Genomic DNA, 17,939 nt, shown 5'->3' on the forward strand with positions numbered 1-17,939 from the left:
CAGAAAAACTGCATTAGCCAATGTCTGCAGGTTTGTATTTGCAGTAAAGAAATACTAATCTTGGGTTTTGTTTTTGAAAATTCAAAATTGTTTTTAAAAACAAAGTATCAAACCTGTTTTTGTCCCCTAAACACATTTCCAGTTATATTTCAAAGTTCACCATATGATTTGAAACACAAAGCGATTGACCCTTTAAGCTCAGGGAGTGTTTGCATTATGTATGTACTACTAACAAACAATAACTACTGATAAAAAACAAAGTCAATATGAATTAGCTTATTTACTATGTAGTCAGTATATGTTAAATGTAACTGCTAAGAACATCACTTTCATTTATTCAGTGAAGTAGTAATGTTTTAGAAGAATTAATAGCACACCATTACTGGTTTGCTGCTTGAAGCTTCATGGCCTTTATATTTAAAAGTCAAAGAATTCCTCTGTAAGCTCAAAATCCCCAGGAGGAAAGAGTGCTCCATTCCTATCTGAAAGTAGACAATAGAATCACAGCTGACAATGCACATCTTTCTGGATATCTGCATATGTTAGAGAGGTTCTTTCCTACCCCCACTACATTCCCTCTCACATTATAGAACTTGCCACTTTGCAAAATGATCAGACAGCATTTTCAGAGTACCACTGAAGGGAAAAAAGCACAGTTGTGTGCTGTCTTTTTAAATACATTAAAACATGAGGGTACGTACAGTGATAATCTGTAATAAAATGTTATAGTATGGATCAGATCAGGGAAGTCTTTGATAACATATGACAAACATGCTTGCACACACATGGAACAAAGTTGTTATTTGGCTTTCCTCTGTTTAATATCAATGAAGTAGTAAATATGTCTTTGAAGATTAAAATCAAGATGTGTTACAAGTCACACACACCCTGAAGTCAGTTTATCTGGTATTACTGGTGTCTTCCTTTAACATAAGCAAACAAAAAAAGGAAACAAAGAACTTGCCACATACAGAGATTTTAGGGCTTTGTTATGCTAAGTTGTCTGGAAAACTATATGAAATAAAATTTGCAAGCACAATCTCAGACCAATTTATTCAGTACAGTCTATTGTTTAGGAATTCTTTCAGAAGTTCCCAATTTTCTTTGGGGACTCTTCACAACTCAGCTTCTTAAATCTCTATGTTATGTATCTTTCCTGCTTGAGTTTCATTTTAGCATAGAACATTAGCTTATGCCAACATGTCAGTGACATCATCAACAAAAGACGACAGCAAAAGACTTTGAGCAGAAGACTGTGAGCATTGTAGTAGCAGCTGTCTTTTTAAAGAACCTTGTTATTTCCACACAGCAACCTGTACTTTTTTGTTGTTAACAGATGGGTGGGTTTACTCTTACTTTGAAGTGAAATGCTGTGAAAGCCAACTCAGGCAGTTTAAATCTAATGCATCTAATAGAAAATTGCTACCCCTTAAACATGCCATTTTTAAAGCAGTGTTCAAGATAAACTTAGTTTAAAGGTATTGTATCGATTTAATTTATTGTGCTTGTCACATATATCTTCTTTAGCAAATTCTTTCCAGCCAAACATGTTGCACCTATCATTATCCCATCGCAAAAAACATGATTAGCTTAGCATATAATTGACTTTCAAGCATCATGTCTCTTACTATTCAAAATGTACAATGAATGAGCAGCAATTATAGTAAGTTATAAAATACATTAACTGGAGCATCACAGCAGAAAAAACTGATGACCCCTTGTATATCTAGTCACTTAAATACAGTACATAGAAGAGAATAGCATTTAATAGGGTTTAAAAATAATGCATTAAAATATATATTTATGGTTCTGAAATTCTGTGATTTAAAATCAAAATCTACCTGCAACATTCTGGCTTGTTATGCTGTTATAGAAACCAAAGACTACATAAAGATATAGTAACTTCCACAGATGTAGCTGTGTTAGTCTGTCTTGAAGCACACAACAAGGAATTTTGTGGCACCTTAAAAACTAACAAATTTATTATTATTATTAATTATTATAACAGAAGCTTTAATGGAATAGTCAATTTTGTCTAATGAATGCAGGATTAACTTCCTACATTCAGGTTATAGCCACGGGGTTTAGAGGAAGAAAAACGGTAGGCTTGTGGTAAATAAATACCAAAAATATAATCTGTGACAATTCACTTAATTGACAATTGCTAGGAAGATGAATGTATTGGCTTCTGGTGTGTGTTGTTTATGAAATGTTAAGTTTTCATTTCTTAAATTTTTGTAATTTGTATTTTTTCCCCTTACTTGTATTTTGTATTTATGCATATTTTGTGAGCCACCTTGGGGACCTTTTTGGCCAAAAGGAGACACAGCAATAAACTATAACATAAAATAACATAATTTAGGACGCAATCCAACTCACCTTTCTGCCAGGCTGAGCCATGACACTGCCAGGAGCACCATCAGGGTCCACCAGGGACAGCCAGCCCAGTGGACAGAGGGCTGGCAGAAGCCCTAAAAATGGGGCGTTCCGGGGCATGGTGGAGGAGCCGCAGGGGGGACTTACATGAGATCCCCAGGAGGCCTGTTTGTTGGAGCCAGCACTTCCTGGCAGGCTCATGTGCATGGCTCCTGACATAGCCCGTATTTAGCCGGGCAGGCGGCTCCCAAGTGGGAGGAGGATCCCGCTGAGTTTTACACCAGCTCCTCCTCTGCCCGTGCTTAAATGCATGCAAAACAAAAACAGTGACCCTTTACAAATGTAGCTATAAGTGATAACATAATCACCTTAGTATTGCTAAGTAAATTAACACCTTTAGATGGACAAAAATCCATTTTCTCTATTCAGGCCTAAGTGAAGAGAAGCAAATTTATTTATAAATTAGAATTCAGCTAATTCATACTGGGGTCTCCCTTGAAAATAAAGGAGTAGTGTATATAATACCACAAACATCATACCTACAATCATCCAACTAGATTAAGGATCTTTCATAGGGTCCTCTGCTAGGCACAGGGAAATCTATCCTTGCCTATGCGTGTTAATTCATAAGTCCCACTGATTTCAGTGGAATTAATTTCCTAAAAAGAGTACACAATATTGCAATTTAACAGTGTAATCCTAACCATAATTCAATGGGGTTTCCAGATAAGTGGGTGAGAATAATCTATAAAGACACCATTGGTAAGGGCTAAACATTGTATTCATTACAGTGACAGGCACTATAATCAATACAATCATTTTTTTAAAGTTAGGTGAACAATATTTTCTGTAACCCAATAAAGTTTCTCTTGTGTGGTATTTTGCAACTCTGTGAAGAAACATGATCAAAGTTGTACGAGATACAATTATTCTATCCTACCAATATATCAATAATCTCACATGCCACATGGAAATTTGCTATTGGACAAACTTGAGGTGCTGCCTCAGGTAGTCAACAGAAATATTCAGTAAAAGGACCATGAATAGCTTGAACTTCTTCAAAACAATATTTATTCAACTTCTGTATATCCTGCATTCAGTTTAAAAAGCTAAATGCAGATAAAAGTCTGTTAAAAACAAACAAAACAAAAATTACAAAAAGATCTACATACATACTATACTGGTTTTATAACAGTTTAATTGCCATGGTTCCTCCAAAGAAAATGCAATTTGAGAGTGCTAGGAGTTCCCAAAACCCTCTCAGAGAACTACAGTTCCCAGTTGGTCTGTCTGTGGTGTATATATACCTAAAGGGTATTTCAACCAACAATTCTACATGAAAAAACACCAACTGTGATATTCCAGTCCATGTCCAACATGGACATCCTCAAAGTTGGTTGCAGAGAAACTAGTGTGGTATAGGGCTGGCCATCAAAATATTTCTTACTGAAAGGACCTGTTATGTGATTAACAGGAAAAGAATCCAGGTAAGCTTCCTTTATTTTGCTTGTCACCTTGCACACATATTTCATGCATTTTTCATACATCAGTATTAGCTCAGAATCAGTATCAGACTGATTGGATATGGAGACATGGTGTAGCTGAAAACACGTATTACATGAACAAAGTCAAAGTTGCCAAGACAACCAATAACCCTGGATACCTTTGCAACAGTACTGTCAGCAGGAGCAATGAGCACAAGAGCCCCTGCCTATAAAAGAAAATAAAACACCATCACTGTGCAAGATGAAATCACTGGCTTTAGATACTGAGAACACCACCAGTTAAAGCTGGTGCAGGATTCTCTGGAAGGTGAAGAGACGGGGGGGGGGAGGCAGACATGCTGTTTGTGTCTGATACACACACTCGCACCCTCCCCTACCCAAGGATAGCTCAGGGAGCAGGTGGAGAGGGGATTAGACGCACACCCTCACTGCCACACGGGGGAAGGGGAGGAGTGTGTAATTCTCCATGTACAACGGGGCCAGGGAATAATAGGCTCTTCTTTCTCCCACCTCCACATTAAACAATAAAAAGTCCCATATTGAAATTAAGGTGGAGTGCTCCCCCTTCATATATCCCAACACACACAACCGATGCTCAGAACAGTTAAAAGGGGACTGAAAAACTGGTCCCCCAGAGACTGAGCAACCCTGCACCCCGCCACCCACAAGTCTGCTACCAAGCCGCCGCCCTAAAAGGACGGCATCGGCTAAGCCAGTCCCGCATGACGACCAAGTCGCCGCTGGGCCCGCCGCCGCCACAACGAGCATCCCCTCCCCCTCCCCCAGCCGGGAGCACGCAGCAGCAATGCGGCTCCCTAGGCTGCGCTCGCACCCAGCGGCAAGCAGGGAGGCAGGGCCTTCTCGGGTCCCCGGGAAGGGGGACTTCGAGGGCCGCGCGCGCACACAAAAGTTGGAGAAGTTAAAAACCCCGTCGGTAGCGGGCGAGAAGACTGCGCCGTCCCGTCACCCCACCCCCAAAATCTTAATTTCTTCTTAAGCGATTGTCATCAAGGAACACACACACCCGGCCCCCTCTGACTCTCGTACCTCGCCCCACACAACTCTCTTTCCTAGGGGTAATCATCCTCCCCCTCATGCTCGCTGGGGTGTCACTACACTGCCCCCAGAAGAAGCCACCGAGCATTTTCGCCGAGACAGAGAGAGAGAGAGACGGTGTCTCTCCAGTCTCCACCACCACCACCCGACCCCCATTGTCAGCCACGCAGCTGCCAGCCCTAAAGTCTTTTCTATCGAGAAAGAATTCTCCCCCCTACTGAGAAAAGACGAGAAGATGGGGGGGAGCAGCTAGCCTTCTAAAAACACCCCCTTCCACTTCTAGCTCATCCCCCTTCTGCTTTCCTCTTTTTCCTTTAGACAGTTATCCTCTTCTCCCACCCCTTTAATCAAAACGGGGAAGGCGCCACCTTTCCTTCAAAAAGAAAACTGGAGTGGGGGTATAAACCCTCAACTTCAAATGTGTTATTCCCCCCTTTCCGTTAATATCCATGAAAAGAGGGTTGAGAAAAGAGAGTAGCCACACACCCGCCACCACTCATAAAAGAACAGCAGACACCCAAGCTGACACCTCTCTCGGTTTCCTTACCGGGAGAAGGGGGAAAAACCCACAACTTGCTTTTTTAAAAAAAACAAGAAGGGAGATGATGGGGGAGCAGAAAAGGCCTCGCTGACACCCCCCTTTTTTCTCCCTCACCTCCGCAGCTCTCAAGGCACCGGCTCTAGACACCAACCAACCATCGCCAGCCGCACGGTGTACAACCATGGTTATTATACAACACACATACATACATACATACATACACACACAACTGGGGAGGAATCCCTCTCCCCCCACCCCAGAGCAATACAGAAAGGCCTAGTGGCAAGGGACGCGCGGGCGCCTTCATTTACCGAGGTCAGTAATGTCTCCTGCTCTTGTCGCCCAGGCTGCTGCCAACACTGACCTTCGCTTTGTAAGAGGAAGCTCGAAATGCTGAGTCCTCCGCGGCCGCCATGTTCCCGTTTTAATCACTGGCTGCTTGTTTATTTCAATGGGGACCCTCCCACAGCTCACCCTCCTCCTCCTCCTCCTCTCCGCAAAGCTACCCAGCGAGAGAGGAGGAACTGGGAGGGCCGCGACGCAGAGAGAGAAGGGCCGCCTCCGCCACTCCCTGCCTTCCCCAGGCGCAAAAGTGGCCGCGGAGGCGAGTCCTTTCGCTCCGGCAGGAGGATGGCCAGCCGCACGCAAATCCATACGCACATACACACACACACACACACACAACTGCTTACTGCTGGTGTGCATGAGTGAAGACGAAACTTCCTTCGCGACCTACCGGGCTTTCTTCTAGGGCTGGAGCAGAAGGCAAATGAGCTCGGCCGAGCGTCTGCTTAAAGCGGTGGAAAAAGCAGCCTTTCTAACCCGGTGTAGGATTTGGAAATGTTGCTATTGTATCACTAACAAAGAGAGAGGGAGAAGGAATCTAGCTCCTCTAATCTGATTCCTCTCCTTGGACAACAAAAGAAAACAAAAAGAAGAATGCGTCTTGTATCCCACCTATAGTAGTGCAACAATTAATTAATTACAACGAGGACGTAGGCGTCCGAGGTTGAAATGCGCTGCCAGCTATGGAGCACGGGGGGGGGGATTTATAAATCTGTTTAAACTCAGAATAAAATTTTCAGTCATGTAAAAATGAGATTGCACATATGAGAATAAATATCCTTGTGTTTTCAAGTACAGAAAACAGATTGCTTTGAACATCGACATTACTTTAGATTGGTTTTTTTTTACATACCTCTGGGGTACTTTAACGTTCTGGATGTTAATGTTTAGGAGACTTGGTAGTGACACTCTGCAGGACCTTGTTGTGCTTACATCCTCAGTTTGGTCTCTGGGATATTAGGTTCTTTTTGAGACCTTTGGCCAAGATTGTCTTTTCATCACCTTGATATGGTGATGTATTCTCAACCTTGATTGGAGGAAGGGAATTGGTAAACAATATGCTATTGAGAAAGTCAATATGAACAGTTGAAAACCTTACAACTATGGGGACATTGCAAGTACAAGCCATTCTTTATGCTGTGGGGTTTTTTTTAGTATCAATAAAAACAATTGAGACTATGGTGTTTACGTTTGAAAACTACCCTTTTCACAGCACTCTGCAGTCCACATAAACTAAATCTCATTTGAAATGGAAATGGACTCCCTTCAAGTTGATCCCGACTTATTGCAACCCTATGAATAGGGTTTTCATGGTAAACGGTATTCAGAGGTGGTTTACCATTGCCTTCCTCTGAGGCTGAGAGGCAGTGATTGGTCCAAGGTCACCCAGTGAGCTTCACCCAGTGAAGTCAAGGCAACATTGCATACCTGGCAAGCCAGTTGCTGGCTCTTAGCAGGGGGGAGGAGCAAGGCTTGGGATAGCACAGTGCAGGAACCGCTTGCTCTCATCACCAAATTGGGATCCATGCCAGGCCTAATTCGGCCCACAGGCTAGGCTCCTCATCCCTGGCTTAGCATTATGTGTGAACTCAGCTCAGCAACTTAACTGTGGTTTATTGTGGGTAAAGGTCACTCATTAACCAAGGTTTGTAGTTGATTTATAAACCTTAGTTAATATTAACCATAGGTTAGTGTTATATGCAAACCCAGACTTCATCCTCAGCTATGGTTAAGGAGCCATCACCACTTAAAAGCTACAGAGCCATGAGTGAAGAACTGCCAAAATTCAACTACTGTCAAGGCTCAGTTGCTTTTGCTGGTGCTTTTCACTATTCTGTGATGTAAAAATACCAAGATTTAAGTGATTGCCTGCAGATCCCTCAGCTTTAACACTTTTTTTAACTAGTTAACATCAACCATGGTTTATTTAGCATTATGTGAGAATCAGACCATTGTTAACAATGTAAAGTCATTTTATCCCATAAAGTATATATATGCATGGTGTCGAAGGAAAAACTTCCCAAGCAAATTGAGGTGCTCCAAGGAACAGATATCAGAAAACTCCTTCCTCAATGGGTTTATAGGATTCATATCCTGCCCCTCATCATAAGTGGTCACAGCAATTTAAATACAATGTGAACACTTTTAGACTTTCTGCCTGATCTCATGGAATTTGATGATGAAGCAGAAGCAGAAGCAGATAGAAGTAAGTCCCACTTAGTTCAATTGGACCTACTCCCAATAAAGTATTCATAGGATCTCAGTGAGCCAATATTGCTTTAAACTGGACAGTACATTTTTACAAACCTCACCTAAAACAAAATGTTGCAATGTATCTTCTCTTTTAAGAGGAATGCTTTGTTTCAGGGTTCCAGCTAGCCACTTCCTCCAAACGGGTATTCTACTCCTCCCTTCATTCTGTTTTTCTTTTCTGTAATTCTACATTATGTGGCTACTGAGCATGCTCAGTCTTCATTGGGCTGTTAAGGGCAGGTATGCTCCATTGGCATTTATTTAAAAAATACTACTGCAAACCCCAGGTTTTCCACCTAGCATACTTATACTTCCCTCTTGTTTATCAGTGGTTCCATTTAGGCTACAATCTTGGTGGCACTTTCCATCTGAGTTTACTATTAGAAGGAACAAGCAGGGTTATGCAACAAAATGTTGCAGTGTATTCCTAGCATACATGTGTTACCTTAGCTTGTAACTCAGGTAAGGGGGTTGAAAAACAAAGCATCCAAGACAGGAGTCCCTTTTATTATTTGGGTTTTACTTCATGTGTTATATGAAGCAGAGGCACCAGCTGGTACACATTGTGACCAGTCCAACTGGAAGTGTGCATGGTCAGACCAAAAGTGATGCATCATGGTGACTGGCTGTCTGACACATTCACACCTCTTATCCCTGCATCAAGAGTGGGAGGAACCAATGCAAGAAAGAGAAGCTAACAGCATAGTAGGTGCTTGGGAACCTCTTTCTCAATGGAAGAAAAGCCAGAAGCAAAGAAACCTTTACAGAGGAGAAGCAGCAGTAGGAGAAACCTGGGACTTCACTGCCAATGGCAAACCTGCTTGGGGGGAAGAAGCAGTGGTTATGCTTGTTGACAAACAGGAAATAGGGAAAGGATTTGTTGTGGCTCTGGTTATCTAGGAAGATCCTAGGATGAGCTGAGCACCTGAATTCCATTCACAGAGATAGCTCCTTCTCTGAAGTAAGAGACTGGAGGGGGGCTCTGAGGTAACAGAGCTACAATTGCCAGAGTGGTTTAACAATCAATCCCTCTTCTCCAGTGAACTCTAACAAACTACAATTCCCAGAATTCGTTGGGGGAAGTCATGACTGTTTAAAGTGGAATAATAGTGCTTTAAAATGTATGGTGCAGATGGGGCCATAGATGATGCTACTCTTTTCATAAAATGGTATTCACATAGCTACTCGGATACATTCAAAAGCCTGCTTAATCCAGTTATTGTTTTTTACTTCTTTTGAAAACCATACACAGACATACTCCTTTTGAAATTCCCCTCAATTTCAAAAGGAATTTGCCATCCAGAGCTGAGGGGATGACTGCACTGCTTTTCAATAAAAGTTTGAAGTCTTTTCGGGTACAAACTGGCTAGGTTTTTAGATCCCAGCCATAGTTTTCTTTTAAAAAATGTAAAATCTTTTTCTACATTATTACTTACTATAATGATCGCAGGTATTGCTTGTTCATTGTCTTCAGCATTTTGGAAAGGCAGCAAGCATTGCAATCCTACTGCGTACACTTTGGTGGGGAGAATCCATAGCAGAGCAATTACTACATCCAGCTAGCTTGTGGCCAGGGCAAGCAGTGGGAAGACATTAACTACCAAAGAGAGAGACAAATAGAGCAGTTCTCAAAGTGTCCAAAAAAGTTTATTGTGGTTGTAAATGCCCAATGCATTGCGAAAAACTTTTCCTTCTTTGTACACACTATGTTTACAACCAGAGCTTGGAAAAGTTACTTTTTTGAACTACAACTCCCTTCAGCCCAATCCAGTGGCCATGCTGTCTGGGGCTGATGGGAGTTGTAGTTCAAAAAAGTAACTTTTCCAAGCTCTGTCACATTTCCCCATCCAAAGAATTCTGGACATTGTAGTTTACCCCTCACAGAGCGACAATTCTCAGCACCCTTTACAAACTACAGTTTCCAAGAGTTTTGGGCAGGGGTGCTTTTAATGTATGTTATGTATGCAGACTCAGAAATACTATTGAGGATTCCTCCTGGCCAATGCATTGTGGCATTTACAACCAAATAATCTTTTGGGGAGAACCCCTTTTTCTCTTGAGAACCCCTTTTTCTCTTGAGAACCCCCTTTTCTCTTGTTTTCTTGCATCTAGTACTTCCCCCTCTCTGTTTTGTTTTGTTTTTAATTTAATACTCCAGCTCTGGGGCTTGTATAGTTTCAGGGACTGTTTGAGGGTGTGTCAGGAGAAAGAGGGGACTCCCATGACATGCCCTCAGAATGCAATGTTTCTGCCCCACTATTGGTGTACACTGCCAGTTGGACATCTATGCCTGCAGAGCTTTCCACAGGTGTACTGGGAGGGCCTCCAGCGGTTTTAGTACCATCCTGCTGGTGGTTTCCTCTCCACCAATGGGATGGCACTTGTACTGTTTCCAGCAGCCCTTCAACCAGCTGATTTTTTTATTTAAAAACTCTCTAGGCCTCCTTTCAGTCAAAGCTTTTGAGGTAAAAGTTTACAGTTTGGCATAATAGCAACTACAATTTTCCATAATGCTGGAAATCAAATAATTGCCTTGGGTTTTTCTGGTCCTAAGCCCAGTTTATACAGCTGGACTGCATCCCTGAGTGAAATGTTCAGGTTTTCTCTATACTAACCACAAAGCTTAGGATGGAGTACTCCAGTAGCCATATACACTGGCACCAACTTTTAGGATCAGGCTTCCAGTCCTGCATTTAAAACTAGTTAGTCTATTGAACTGATCCTCTCCAGATGTATTTTTTACTTGTTGACTATTAGGCATATTCTAATTTAGAAAGAATTGCATTCAGCAGAATGATTTCTTATTATTTTCAAATATCATCATGTTTTTTATGTCCATTTACTTTCCACAGTACTTCCCTAATACTTTATTTCAACTGATTCTAAGTTGAAAGTTAAGACTTAGCAGAGCTATTTAAAAGCCTACAAATTTGTTTTGGTCTTTCAGAAACAGGATGTTCTGCTGTTTCCTGTGTAGGATATCAGCTTAAATATGCACTGAATCAAGGTATTTAATATTTCAGATAATAGTCACTGCCAGTTTCATCCTTATATCCAAATCCTAAACACACTAGTGGGATTCAAAGACATTTTTTAAGAGCTTTGATTCCAGATTTCACTGCAGGAGGCTCTACTGCAAAGAGACAAACCACTTTGCATTTTAAAAGCACAAACTACAGCAGTAAAATCAGGTAGCAACGTTCTAGCTGCAAAGTCTCTACTACATATTCATATCCATAATTTAAACCCCATTCCTTATTTGGAAGTAAGAGTCAGGGGTCTAATGGACAGAGTATTGCGCCTTGGACCAGGAAGACCAGAATTCATATTTCTGCTCTGCAATGAAACTTATAATGTGGTCTTGGCCAAACTACACTTAAGTGAAACCTATCAAACAGTGTTATGAGCATAAAACAGGAAAACCATGTGCATTCCAACCTGAACTATGTGGAGGCATGCAATTAACTTCTCAATATTGAAATCAATAGGAGATAAAAGTGCTTAGCTTTGGCGGATTTGTACATTGAAGTTCAAATGAAATTAAGTAAATCTGTCTAGGATTAGAATTACATGTTGCTTAACACAGGATTTACCACTTTCCAAATAATTATTTTGGTCCCCTCGATATGCAGTCATCCCTCTGAAGTTACCACAGTACCACTTTTCCAGTGTTTTTGTTCTTTCTTTTTTATATTTGATAGCAAAGACTAAGGCTGCAATACTAACAATGTCTACTCAGAAGCAAGACCTCTTGAATTTAATGGGGTTTGCTCCCAGAGAAATGGGATTAGTGATACAAACTGTCATTTCAAGGAAAACACAATGATGTTCTTTAAACAGATCCCTTACAGCTGATGGCTGCATCTAAATGACTCAATCACAATGGCAAGAGAGTTTGATTGTCTCCACCCGTGTGATTGATTCAGATATTAGCCAGTGCCTCTAGCCATGTGAAATCTGCTCATGAATAAGTGGCTTCAATGCATCTGTGTATGTTTAAAGGACACTAATAGCATGGGTGATGCTGCTACATCAGCAACAGCCATTCTTGCCTCAGGTACAGACAATGCCCCCAGCCATGTGAAATCTGCTCATGAATAAGTGGCTTCAATGCACCTGCATATGTTAAAAGGACACCAAGAACATGAGTAATGCTGCTACATCAGCAATAGCCATTCCTGACAACTGTAGAGTAGTAGTTCCGACAAAATTATGGTTGCAAGATTTGACCTGGTTACTTACATAGCACCCTAAAGGCATTTTGCCCACCACAGAGTCAGCAAAATCAGTGTGCTGATAACATTTAGGCTGAAATCCTAAACCAGGATATGCCCATGCCAATGCCAGTACAAGCAATTCTGTGTGCCCACACAGCTATGCACATTGAGGGGATCAGGAGAATGCCAGTATATCTCTGTTTGTCTCCTTAGAAGTCTGTTCTTAAGTATCTTTATTGTCTTGAAATTTTGCTTTTGGTCTGCTTTGGTCTCATCCAGATTAGACTATTGCAAAGCACTGTATGTGGGGCTGCCTTGGAAGAGTGTATGGAAACTGCAAATGGTGTGAAATACTGCTTGCCAGAGTAGTGCCAGGAGCCAGTTATTTGGAGCATATTTTTCCAAAATATTATTTTAGCTACATTGGCTCCTCATTCATTTCCAAGCCCTTTAAAGTCCCGAACAGCTTGAGTGTTGGTAGATCCTTAAAAGACTTGGCATAATTTTGCATAAAAAATTCAATATTCTAATTTATATGTACAGATTAGAAATTCAGGCTAACTTTCTGAAGGAAAGTTGACCTGTAAGTCGCTTATACTTTTGTTTACAAAAATTTATAAGGAGGTCAGAGAGGTCTGGAGCCTACTGTAAAAAATCTAAGCCTCAGGCCCTCTGGGTCACCCCCTAGCAATACCTGTAAAGAATTGCCTGGTTCCATATGAATCTGCCCACCAATTCAGATCCTCAGAGGGGGCTCTGCACTGAATTCTACCTTTATTGGAGGCTATGTCAACATCTGCCTGAGAAAGATCCTTATCAATGCCCCTGTGGAACTCACTCCCTTACCAGATGCACTTGGATCCTTCCTTACACTCTTTTCGTTGTGCAGTAAAGGTCTTTATACTTTGCTCTCTTTTTCCTGCTACTTGAACTCATTTGCCTATTTCCTGATTTATTTTCATACCTATTTTATATGCTATACTCAACTGCTTTAATGTTGGTTGGTTCGACTGCGTTTCTGTTATATTTCAGTTGTATTTTATCTTCTAGGGTGCAATCCTATACTGAAGATTCACCAGCTGAGGGGCTATAGCGTTTGGAAGAAGCCCCACTATATAAAATAGAATCCCACTATGATTGATATACCAGGAAAAAAATCCCAGCTATGACGGTGGAACACTGCCAGTAAAGCCATTCCACCAGTGAAGATATGTTGTCAGAACCACTGGAATGGGATGGAGACATAGATGGCAAAAGAGATGCAGTTACACTGCCACACTTTCATTTTTATACCAGGCCTGAGACCTGGCACTGGAAATTTCTCTTGGGAAATTCAAAAATAGCCACCCGTGTATCAGCATCACCACGAGAGTGTGTATGATGTGGTATAGCTCCACACCCAGTCACAGCACATCACCACCAGTAGACAAATGTTGTGAGGCTAAAACTCATTATAGGGTGCATGGCAGGAGCTTGGTCTCTCTAGCCCTATGTAGTGCACACTCAGAGCTCCAGAGATACTGGACATGTCTGATGTTTTCCCACTGTTTTTTTTTTGTTTTTGTATGTTTTTGTATGTTCTAGTTTAGTTTTTCCCCCTCCCCTCCTTGGCTGAGCACATTGGATATAGCATAGAAGCAACATATCTTCCTGGCATAATGTGAGGACAGGATTGCTCTGTTGATGCTGTTCTCCCTAGTTGGGTTTGTTTTAGAAATGAAAAGTGGATTATAAATAATATTCAAATGTCGGAGGCTTGCTCATACTCTGCATGTTTGCTGGCTGAGTATGGTGAAAATCTGTTTTTTTCTGACCAATATTTTTCCCTATGAAATTCAAAAAAGGTTAATATTTCTGCTTCCTTTTTATTTATGGTTATACATGCAACTCTGGTTGTCAGAGATCTATTCTTAGATCAGAATGCAGAAGAATGAATAATGTATTTTTTAGGTTCTTGAGAGTAAAAGATTCCTCATCTGTATCTATCACATCCACACATACTCAGTGCACAATGTTTGAAATTACAGATATCCACTTGTGCGCTTGCTATCACACTCAGAAAACCAGGGGTAGCTAATCTTTTTTGGCCCAATGGCTAAATTCACCCTTGACTATCCATCTAGAGAACACATGCCAGTGATAGGTGTGGCCAAAAGTGGGTATAGCATCCCCTCTAATACAGACACACACAGCACCCCGCAACTGATCCATGCAGATTGTCTGAGCAAGGGAGTTATCACTTCTCCCAAGTCATAAAATGATAAATCCAATGACCAGAGAGGAGACGATTTGCATCCCTATCAGGCACTGCACTGGGCAAACAGGTTTAAATCTCTCTGCTCACCCTGGCAGCGTGTCGTCTTCTTTTTCTTCTTCTGAATTGCCATTGCTGCCCAAATTAGTGGATTCTTGGATAAAGTCACAAAAATTTGCTTGGGGAAGGGTAGGGGTTATCAACCCCTGAATGAAACATTTTCTTTTAATTTTTCATTATGATAAGTTAATACACATAAATACATCAACACATACACGTAATATTATCTCTCTCTCTCTATATATATATGTATGTATAATGTATGTGTGTGTGTTTGTTTACATCAAACAGAGCATCACCTGCAGGTCCTGCAATATAATGGGTTCAGTCTGGGTTCAGGCCTGGTTATGGGATTGAATCGGCCTTGGTTGCCCTGATGGATGACCTTTATCGGGAGAAGGACAGGGGAGTGCGACCCTGTTGTTCTTAACTGATCTCTCAGCAGCTTTTGATACCATTGACCATGGTATCCTTCTGGGCCGACTTGGTGAGATGGGTATTGGCGACACTGTTTTACAGTGGTTCCGATCCTATCTCCAGGGTCGTTCTCAGAGAATAGCATTGGATGACTGTCTTTCGGCCCCCTGGCAGCTGTGCTGTGGGGTGCCACAGGGTACCATATTGTCCCCCATGCTGCTTAACATCTATATGAAGCCCTTGGGAGCAGTCATCAGGAGCTTTGGGGCGAGGTGTCAGCAGTATGCTGATGATACCCAGCTCTATTTCTCTGTAACATCTGAATCGGGAGAGGCCGTGCAAGCCCTGGACCGCTGCCTGGACTCTGTGGTGGGCTGGATAATAATACTCATAATACTAGAACTCGTGGACATTCAAAGAAACTGAATGTTGGAAGATTCAGGACAGACAAAAGGAAGTACTTCTTTACTCAGCGCATAGTTAAACTATGGAATTTGCTCCCACAAGATGCAGTAATGGCCACCAGCTTGGATGGCTTTAAAAGATTAGACAAATTCATGGAGGACAGGGCTATCAATGGCTACTAGCCATGATGGCTGTGCTCTGCCACCCTAGTCAGAGGCAGTATGCGTCTGAAAACCAGTTGCCGGAAGCCTCAGGAGGGGAGAGTGTTCTTGCACTCGGGTCCTGCTTGCGGGCTTCCCCCAGGCACCTGGTAGGCCACTGTGAGAACAGGATGCTGGACTAGATGGGCCACTGGCCTGATCCAGCAGGCTCTTCTTATGTTCTTATGGATGAGGGCCAATAAACTGAGTCTGAATCCTAGCAAGACGGAGGCACTGTGGGTTGGTGGTTCCCGAGTTCGGATAATTGGTCAGTTGCCTGCTTTGGAAGGGGTCGTACTCCCTCTGAAAGAGCAGGTCCATAGCCTGGGGGTGCTCCTGGATCCATCTTTGTTGCTAGAGACCCAGGTGACCTCAGTGGCTAGGAGTGCCTTTTACCAGCTTCGGCTGGTGAGACAGCTGTGGCTGTTTCTGGACTGGGATAGCCTGACCACTGTTGTCCACGCACTGGTAACCTCTAGGCTGGATTACTGTAATACGCTCTATGTGGGGCTGCCCTTGAGGTTCATCCGGAAGCTGCAGCTGGTGCAAAATGCGGCAGCGAGACTGCTCACTGGAACAGGGTATCGCCAACATGTTGCCCTGCTGCTGAAAGAATTGGACTGGCTGCCCATTTGCTACTGGGCCAAGTTCAAGGTTCTAGTTTTGGTGTACAAAGCCCTATACAGCTCGGGACCAGGATACCTAAAAGACCGTCTTACCCCTTATATGCCCAGCCGATCACTGTGCTGTGCTGGTGAGGGCCTCCTGCAGATACCATCTTATCAGGAGGTTCGTTCTGCACAATATAGGAAATGGACCTTTTGTGTGGCAGCACCTACCCTGTGGAATTCCCGCCCCTTGAATATTAAGCAGGTGCCATCTCTGCTATCTTTCCGGTGCCTTTTGAAGAGTTTCCTCTTTCAACAAGCCTTTTAAGTTGAGACCTATCCCAGTCTGCATCTGTGTCAGAATTGTTTAATATGTTTTTAATAACGTTTCTAACCCTTTTTTAATGTTGTTTTTTAAATTGTTTTTAATGCTGTTTTTTATTAATGTATTTTAAGATCTGTTTTTATGAAGTTTTAAAGTTTTTTGGTGCTTTGTTTGCTGCCCTGGGCTCCTGCTGCGAGGAAGGGCGGGATACAAAATAAATAAATAAATAAATAATGTATGTCATTGAATGCCAAAAACCAGGATGTCACATCCAATATGCAGGAAAAACTACAACTGACCTATGCACATGAGCACATGCTTCAGAAACCATAAATCAGCAACCTTCACTAAAAAAGTGGAGCAATCAGTTGCAAAAAAAATTAATACTGAGGCCACAGCCTGTTGGACGTATCTATAACAGCTATAGAGATGTCAACAGATCCAACAGCACTGACTAAGAGGGAGAACTTCTGGATATACTCCCTGGACACATTGGCACCACATGGCCTTAACTTGGAGGACAGTGCAAACATTACTTAGCTTCTGCAAATGAAGCCCTTCTGAGCATCCTCAAAGCTCTATAACTGCCACCTTGGTAGCAGCATTTATACTGCATGGAAAAAATATTACTCATCAATGTTTATATTATATCTGATTTTCATAAATCCAGTTTAATGGAAGCTATTTACCTTCAAAATTTTCCCTTCTTTGTCTACCATTTCTTAACTGGATCAACCCTGTACGTTTATGCATCACTGCTACCTTCCAAATTTTAGCTAACCATTCTTGATTGTTGGTGACAACCTGTTCTACTTTTGTGCCACAAATGTGTGGGCAACAACTAATAATTTCCATACCAACTCTTTGTACTTGATTTGTTCACCCAAACATCCTAGCAAAACTGTCAAAGAATCTAAAGATATAATAGGTCATCAATTACATTATTTTATTCACTTTTGCCCGAAGATCTTTTAATTAATGAGCATGACCTCCAAAGATGTTTCATCTGCCCTTGGTGATCCACACATCCAACATTTATAATCACATCGGACACGTTTTACTTGATCTATGTGTTGTCATGTACCACTGATAAAACCATTCATGATTATTGTCTCATATTTACAGAAGAAGATATTGCTGGTCCCTGATTAAAGGTGTTTCCAAGTTGTTGCTCAGAAATTCCTCTGCCAACTACTTTCATCTACTTTCTCTGAAAACAGGCACCATGTTGTAGATTTAATGTGGACAATAAGGCATATATTTAGATAAAAGCTCTTTCAAAGTTTTTTTTTAATAAATGAGTTATTTGAAAAATCATTAACATATATGCCATTTTATGCCTTCCATGATTTCTTCTATGTAACTTCTAAACATTTC

At 41.7% G+C, this 17,939-nt stretch overlaps 1 protein-coding gene across 15 annotated transcripts in view; it reads right to left on the bottom strand.

Moving 5' to 3' along the window:
• The window catches only part of NCOA2 (nuclear receptor coactivator 2), a 211,312-nt gene extending 205,248 nt beyond the window's left edge, over positions 1 to 6,064 (bottom strand). For 8 of the 15 annotated variants that reach the window (XM_061600986.1, XM_061600996.1, XM_061601041.1 and 5 more), the window contains exon 1: positions 5,790 to 6,062. The gene's annotated coding sequence lies outside the window, so the exon portion shown is untranslated. Of the gene's footprint in view, positions 1 to 5,789 lie in introns of all 15 variants that reach the window. The other 7 variants (XM_061601025.1, XM_061601004.1, XM_061600977.1 and 4 more) reach the window with 3 other exon arrangements.
• Positions 6,065 to 17,939: the final 11,875 nt, after the last annotated feature.

This window comes from Rhineura floridana, chromosome 1 (genome assembly GCF_030035675.1).
Source record: "Rhineura floridana isolate rRhiFlo1 chromosome 1, rRhiFlo1.hap2, whole genome shotgun sequence".
NCBI lineage: Eukaryota > Metazoa > Chordata > Lepidosauria > Squamata > Rhineuridae > Rhineura > Rhineura floridana.